At 37.6% G+C, this 7,329-nt stretch overlaps 1 pseudogene; it reads right to left on the bottom strand.

Moving 5' to 3' along the window:
* Positions 1-3,713: 3,713 nt before the first annotated feature.
* LOC100483964 lies at positions 3,714-4,568 on the bottom strand (annotated as a pseudogene).
* Between the last annotated feature and the right edge of the window lie 2,761 nt (positions 4,569-7,329).

A 7,329-nucleotide genomic window follows, 5' to 3' on the forward strand; every position in this document is an offset into this window, starting at 1 on the left:
AAGGTGGGCTGAAGACTGAGTGCCCTTTCTTAAATATTTTTGCTTGCATAAGACTCTCAATTTTTGTGTGACTCTCTGAAGGTGTGGTTTCTCCTTACATTATTAATATTGTCATTTCTTGTCATATAGGCAGATGTGGACTTAGAATAGATTTATGTAATTTAGAAAAAATGAAGAGCTATGATATTCCTTACTACTCTGACCTTTGTGGAGTGATAATCTCATACTCACCTCATATACATACCATAATTATTGATTTTATTGATTGGTCATCTCCTGGATGAAATTGCAGTTTCTCTCAGGTAGAGGTTATCCTTGGACTAGTTTGTGTATTCTCAGTCACTGAAACTGTACAAAGGAGGGAGGCCTGGGTGGCTCAGTCGGCTGGGCATCTGCCTTCAGCTCAGGTCATGATCCCGGGGTCCTGGGATTGAGTCCTACATTGGGCTCCCTGCTCAGTGGGGAGCCTGCTTCTCTCTCTGCCTGCCCTTCCCCCTGCTCATGTGCCCTCTCTCTCTCTCCTCTCTCTCTCTGAGAAACAGGTAAAATAAAATCTAAAAAAAACCCAACTGTACAATGGGAGTAGTAGGAATTCATTAAACAGCAGCAACAATAACAAGCTGAATATTCAGATAGAGACTGAATTCTGACCTTGGATAAAGAACTAGTTAATTTGAATACTGAATGTTCTGTTGAACTAAAAGTACGTGTTTCTATTTCTTGGTTTTTCTGAGCCAGTTTGGCCACACCTTTGAAGAATTCTTCCCTAAACATAACCAGAATCACAGGCTTTATGCATGTGTGCAACTCCAGACTCTGGGACTCTTTCATTTTAAACCATTTGTTCTGTTTTGTGTTTCTGGCCTTGCATTTTGTTCTTTCTTGCCCAAATTCTGCTACCTTGCCTAACTTCTTGAGATAGATGACCCAGTTTCATGGACTACACTGGCTTTGCTTTATTCCCTGGCCATTGTCTTTGGATCGTCCTTGTCTCCGTACTCTGCAGAATTTGGACCATTCTGTCCTTATTAATGGCTCCCAAGATTCCATTCTGAGTATAGTGTTTGTCTGGGAAGGGATATCAGACTAGTATTGAAACTGGTGAATTAGATTGGTGGCCACTTCAAGTACATCAAGTAGATCACACACACACACACACACACACACACACACACACACACACACCTCATTGCATCAGGCATGACTTAGTTTTACACAAACCTACTGAATATTAGCTGTATTATATATAATAAGGTTTACAAAGACAAGTCCCTTGAGTTGTAATTTATTTGGTCATATGGAATTCTAAGCTTAACTAAAAGAACATAACCAAAATAAAACAACAACAATATCGAAAGTTCTAATTTGGAATTTGATGATAATAGAGAGGTATTTTGTTACCCTAATTTATTTTGTTTATGTATATCTCTGAATAAAGAATTTCCCTGTTATGGGTAGCTGTTATCCTTCAGTTTACAAATTGATTTTTTTGCACCTGGGTCCTGGAGAATGTATTAGTGTGTGCTTATAACCATTAATGGAAAGATTTTAAAGGATTTAATTAACTCTCATTTTTGATAACTATTATTAGGTTCTAGAAGCTCTATATATTTATCTCATTTAAACCTCATAGTAATCTGGCGTGGTATGTATTTTTGTCTCTGTTTTAGGGGTAAAGATGAAGCACCTTGACCAATATTTAAAGCCAGTAAGTGACTGAGCATAGATTTGAACTGAAGCCTCTTTTTTCTAAAGCCTGCTCCCTTTCTATTGTACCATGGATAATTCAGTCAGTCAACACTAAGCTTAAGACTTGGCTAGTGTTTCTCAAAATATGATGTCCAGTGTAGACCTGCATCAGAAGCACCTGGGAGTATTCATTAAAATGCAACAGCTCTGCCTGACTTCTGACCTATTGCACCAGAATCTCAAACTCCCTGCAGGCAATTCTTTTCTCTCTCCCTCCATCCCATTCTCCTTCTCTCCCTTCCTCCCCCTCTCCCTCCCTCTCCTCCTCTCCCTTCTCTCTCTCTCCCTTCTCTCTTGTTCTTTTGGTTAAGTCTATTCATGAGTATCCCATATTATGTTCAATTAGTTTTTTAGAAGTTTTTTTTATTAGGAAACATTTCAAACATATGCTAAAGTAAAATATTATAACAAACCCCCATATATGCCATTAAGACTCAGAATGACCAATATTTTGCCAACCTAGCTTTATCTATATCTCCTTTTATTTTGCTGAAAAATTTTAAAACACATGTTTTCAAAAGCAAGGCATTTTAAAATAAATACCAGGTATTATGTCATTTTATCATAACATGCATCAATATGAATTCCTAAAAAAGGTAAACTTCTTACATAATCCATGACATTATTACATCTAACAAAATTAATAATTCATTTAATAGCTCATATATAAATTTTTCTTAGTCTAAAACATGTCTTTTTTGCTGGCTTGTTAAAAGTAAGATCCAGAGACCACACATTACATTTATTTCTTATGTGTCTTCAGTCCTCCTCTCAACCATCACTCCAAACATTATAGATCAGTTTAAGCTTTACATAAATATATGTATATAAGTGAAATATATGCATATATATTTACAAGTGAAATACATATATTTAGAAGTGAAATATATACATATACCCAGGAGTGAAATTTCTGGACTGTACGTGAGATCTATTTTAAATTTTTTGAGGAACCTCAATATTGTTTCCCATAGTTGTTGGAGCAATTTACGTTCCCACCAACTTTGTACAAGTGGTCCCTTTTCACTACATCCTCACCAGCACTTATTATATCTTCTTAATGATAGTCATTCTAACAGGTGTGAGGCTAACATTCTAACCATATCTCATTGTGGTTCTGATTTGTATTTCCCTGATGATTAGTTGTGAGCATCTTTTCATGAGTCTGCCCATTTGGTTGTCCTCTTTGGAAAAATCTCTATTTAGTTATTCTGCCCATTTTTTAATCAGAATGTTTTTTGTTATTAAGTTGACCCAGTTTTTTATATATTTTGGGTATTAACCCCTTATCCAATATATGGTTTGCAAAAACTTTCTCCCATTCTATAGGCTGTCTTTTAATTTTGTTAATTGTTTCTTTTGCAGTGCAGATGTTTTTGAGTTTGATGTAGTTCCATTTGTTTGTTTCTGTTGTTTGTCCTTCTGGTCTCATGTCTAAAAAAATCATTGCCAAGACCAGTATCAAAGAGCTTTTCCCCTACATTTTCTCCCACGAGTTTTATGGTATCAGGTCTATGTTTAAGTCTTTGATCCATTTTGAGTTACCTTTTTTTGACAAATATTTAAGACCTTTACTAACAGGTGCTTGCCATTTGTTGACTTTTTTGAAAAAAATCAAGCTGTAAACTTTTACTACAAATTAAAAACATGGTTCTTAAAAATCTCAACTTGACCAGATGTGAAACAACTTAAAAACCTTTACAAATGTATTGAGAAAAATGAGGCTTTTAAAAAAAAAAACTCGTTTGCTGTTACCAAAAATAGACATTTTAGGTAAAAATAATAAAAACTCCATGCTGCATAGATAATGCAGATAGTTCTACCTATCTGGTCAATGGGAAAAAAGCAAGCACTTAAGGTCTTCAGCTCCAAAGATTTGTTTATTTCTTATTGTTCGGATTTCATATTCATTTCTTCTTGTTGGGTGACTAAACCAGATGGTGGGAGACATGGTAAGCTGACATTTACTCAGTCCAGGCCCACTCTGCCTTGGGAGCAGAGGAATTCTCAGCTGGTGGATCCACTGCTTTTGTCTCTTTGCCATCTTGTTGTTTGGGGTTTTCTGGGTGTCTGCCTGGGTAACTGAAGTTGCAGTGGTACTTACGTTGACATGGCTGCGGATTTTGGATCTCATCTCCTTGCTTTTCCTTACCTTCTTCATTGCCGTCCTCTCCAGGCTGTCTTTGGCAAGGAGGTCCCCTGTGGAATCATGGTCTATAACCCCCATAGACATTCTGTCTCTCTGGTCTGTCTTGTTCTCCTGCACCCCGGTCATCAGCAGCTTGCATCACTTCTCCCTGCACAAGAGGGTTGGAAGACTGTGGTCCACGCCCACAGGGCCTCTGCATGTAGTGAGGTGGGAAGCCCTAGCTGTGGTGATGCCTGTGCTATTGGGCCTGGCCTTGATGGGCACTCTCTGATCCCTTCTTCTTTTCCCATTCTCACTATTCTGGTAATTCTGTGGGTAATTGCGTGGAGGAACCCTGCCACTTGGTTAGTGCCTGTAATGGTTAGGGTCTGCTGCATACGTACCGCCTTGCCCTGGAACTATGCCGGGCTTGTCACATTTGCTGCCTCTGCACCCTTTTCTCCTTCAACAAGAGCACATTTCAGTCTCTCCATCTCTTACACTGTGAAGGTTCTTCCTGGGGTTCTTCTTTATGGCAGTCTGGTGTATAAATACATCTGCCTCCGTGTCATTTCTGTGGATGAAACCATACCCGTTTCTCACAGTGAAGCATTTTACTGTTCCTAAAGCCTTCCCTTGTGATGATCTTCTTCCTGCTGGCAGGTGGCCCCGATGTGAGGCCGCTGCCCATGGCTTGGTGTGGGGGTGGTGTGTGGCTGCTGGATATTAGCCTCCATGCTCGTGGCTGTGATGATGGTAACTGGGCTGGCTGCAGCAGCTGAGCTCCTCAGATCGGGTGGAAGTGTTGGGTGAGGGTGCTGGTAACTAGGCCTGCAGAGGTGGTGGGGCTGCTCAGGGCTCTTTGGGGTCCGCTCTCTGCTACAGTTGAAGGTCCATTCTGAGTTAATTTTTGTGAGGGATGTAAGATAGGGGTCCAATTTCATTGATCTGTGTGTGTGTCTCTGGTTTGACCAGCACTAACTATTGAAGAGACTATCTTTTCCTTATTGGCTGTTTTTGGCTTCCTTGACAAACATTAGTTGACTATATGTACTGGGATTTGATTCTGAGCTTTCTACTCTGTTCCATTGGTTGGTGTGTCTGTTTTTGTGCCAGTACTGCTTTTATTACCAAGGCGTTGTAGTATAGCCTGAAATCCAGAAGCATGGTACCTCTGGCTTTGTTTTTTTTTCTCACGATTATTTTGCCTATTCTGGGTCTTTTGTGGTTCCACACAAATTTTAGCATTCTTTCTTCTATTTCTGTGAAGAATGCTATTGGTATTTTGATTAGGATTGTGTTGAATATGTATAAGGCTTTGGGCAGTATGGCCATCTTAACAATATTAATTCTTCTGATCCATGAACACAGGGTATCTTTCCACTTTTTGGGTCTTTGATTTTTTTCAGCTAAATTCTGTAGTTTTTATTGTAGAGATCTTTTACTTCCTTGTGTTCAATTTATTCCTAAGCACTTTGTTTATTTATTTTTTTGACATTATTATGAATGGGACATCTATTTTTGGTAATGACAAATATGTTTTTTTAAAAAAACCTTGTTTTTCTCAATATATTTGTAAGGGTTTTTAAGTTGTTTCATATCTGGTCAAGTTGAGATTTTTAAGAACCACATTTTTAGTTTGTAATAAAAGCTTACAGCTTGATTTTTTCCAAAAAGTCAACAAATGGCAATATTTATTTATTTTCAGATTCTTTATCATTTTTGTAAAAGAATGCAATTGATTTCTATGTGTTGATTTTGTATCTTACCACTTTAGTGAAATTGTTGATGATATTTTAGTTGTTTCTAGTAATTAATTTTACAAATAAGTTCACAATAAATAATGTTTACAAATAATTTCATACTTCTCCGGTGTATATTTGAGATAAATTCTTAGAGGTGGAAACAGCAAAGGGTAAAATCATGTTTTTTGGTAACTATTTTAACAGACTTTAATTTTTAGAATAGTCTTATGTTCACAACAATATTGAGCAGAAGATACAGGGGCACATGGGTGGCTCAGTCGGGTAAGCATGGGATTCTTGGTTTCAGCTCAGGTCATGATCTCAGGATTGTGAGATAGAGCCCCATGTAAGGTTCCATGCTCAGGAGGGAGTCTGCTTGAGATTCTCTCTCTCCTTTCCACCTCCCCCCCAACTCCCACACACCCTCCTTCTCTAAAATAAATAAAAAATAAAAAAAAATAAATAAAAAAATCTTAAAAAGAAAATAGAAGGTACAGAGATTTCCCATATACTCCCTGCCCCCACACATCTACAACCTCCCTTATTATCAAAATCCCCCACCAGAGTGGTGCATTTGTTGCCAGTGATGAGCCTACATTGACACATTATTGTGACCCAAAGTCCATAGTTTATATTAGGGTACAGTCTAATTGGTATTGTGTATTCTATGGATTTGGCCAAATGTCTAATGGCATGTATCCATCATTATAGTGTACAGGAGCATTTTCCCTGCCCTAATAATCTTCTGTGCTCTGCCTATTCATCCCGTGCCCTCTCAAACCCCTGACAAGCACTGATCTTTTTATTGTCTCCATAGTTCTGCCTTTTCCAGAATGTCATATGACTGGAATCATATAGTATGTAGCCTTTTTAGATTGGCTTCTTTTACCTAGTAATATACATTTAAGTTTCCTCCATGTTTTCTCATTTAGTTTAGATCATTTAGTGCTGAATAGTAATCCACTGTCTGGATGTAACACAGTTTATCATTACCTACTGAAGAAGATCTTGATTGCAATTTTGGCAATTATTTGTCAATTATTAATAAAGTTGTTACAAACATTTTTGTATGTAGATTTTTGTGTAAACATAAGTTTTCAACTCCTTTGAGTAAATACTAGAGTGAGATTGCTGAGTAGTATGGTAAGAGTATTAACTTTTGTAAGAGACTGCCAAAGTGTCTTCCAAAGTGGTTGTACCATTTTGCATTCCCACCAGCAAAGAATGAGAGTTTCTGTTGCTCCTCATCCTTGTCAACATTTGGTGTTGTCAGTTTTGGATTTTGATCATTCTACTAGGTGTGTAGTGGTATCTCATTGTTTTAGTTTGCATTCCCTGATCATACAATGTGAAGCTCTTTTTCATATGCTCATCTGCCATCTGTATATCTTACTTGGTAAGGTGCCAGTTAAAGTCTTTGGCCCACTTTTTAATTGGGTTGTTTGTGTTCATATTGTTGAGTTTTTAATATTCTTTGTAAATTTTGGGAAACAGTTGTTTATTATGTATTTTTTGCAAATATTTTTTCTCCATCTATAGCTTGTCTTTTCATTCCCTTGATAGTATATTGTGCAGGCAGAAAGCTTTAATTTTAATGAAGTCCAGCTTATCATTTATTTCTTTCATGGATCATGCCTTTGCTGTTGCATTTAAAAAGTAATTTCCACCCCTAAGCGGCCTGAGGTGATCTCTGAAAATGGTTTGCCG

Source organism: Ailuropoda melanoleuca, chromosome 11 (assembly GCF_002007445.2).
Source record: "Ailuropoda melanoleuca isolate Jingjing chromosome 11, ASM200744v2, whole genome shotgun sequence".
Classification (NCBI taxonomy): domain Eukaryota; kingdom Metazoa; phylum Chordata; class Mammalia; order Carnivora; family Ursidae; genus Ailuropoda; species Ailuropoda melanoleuca.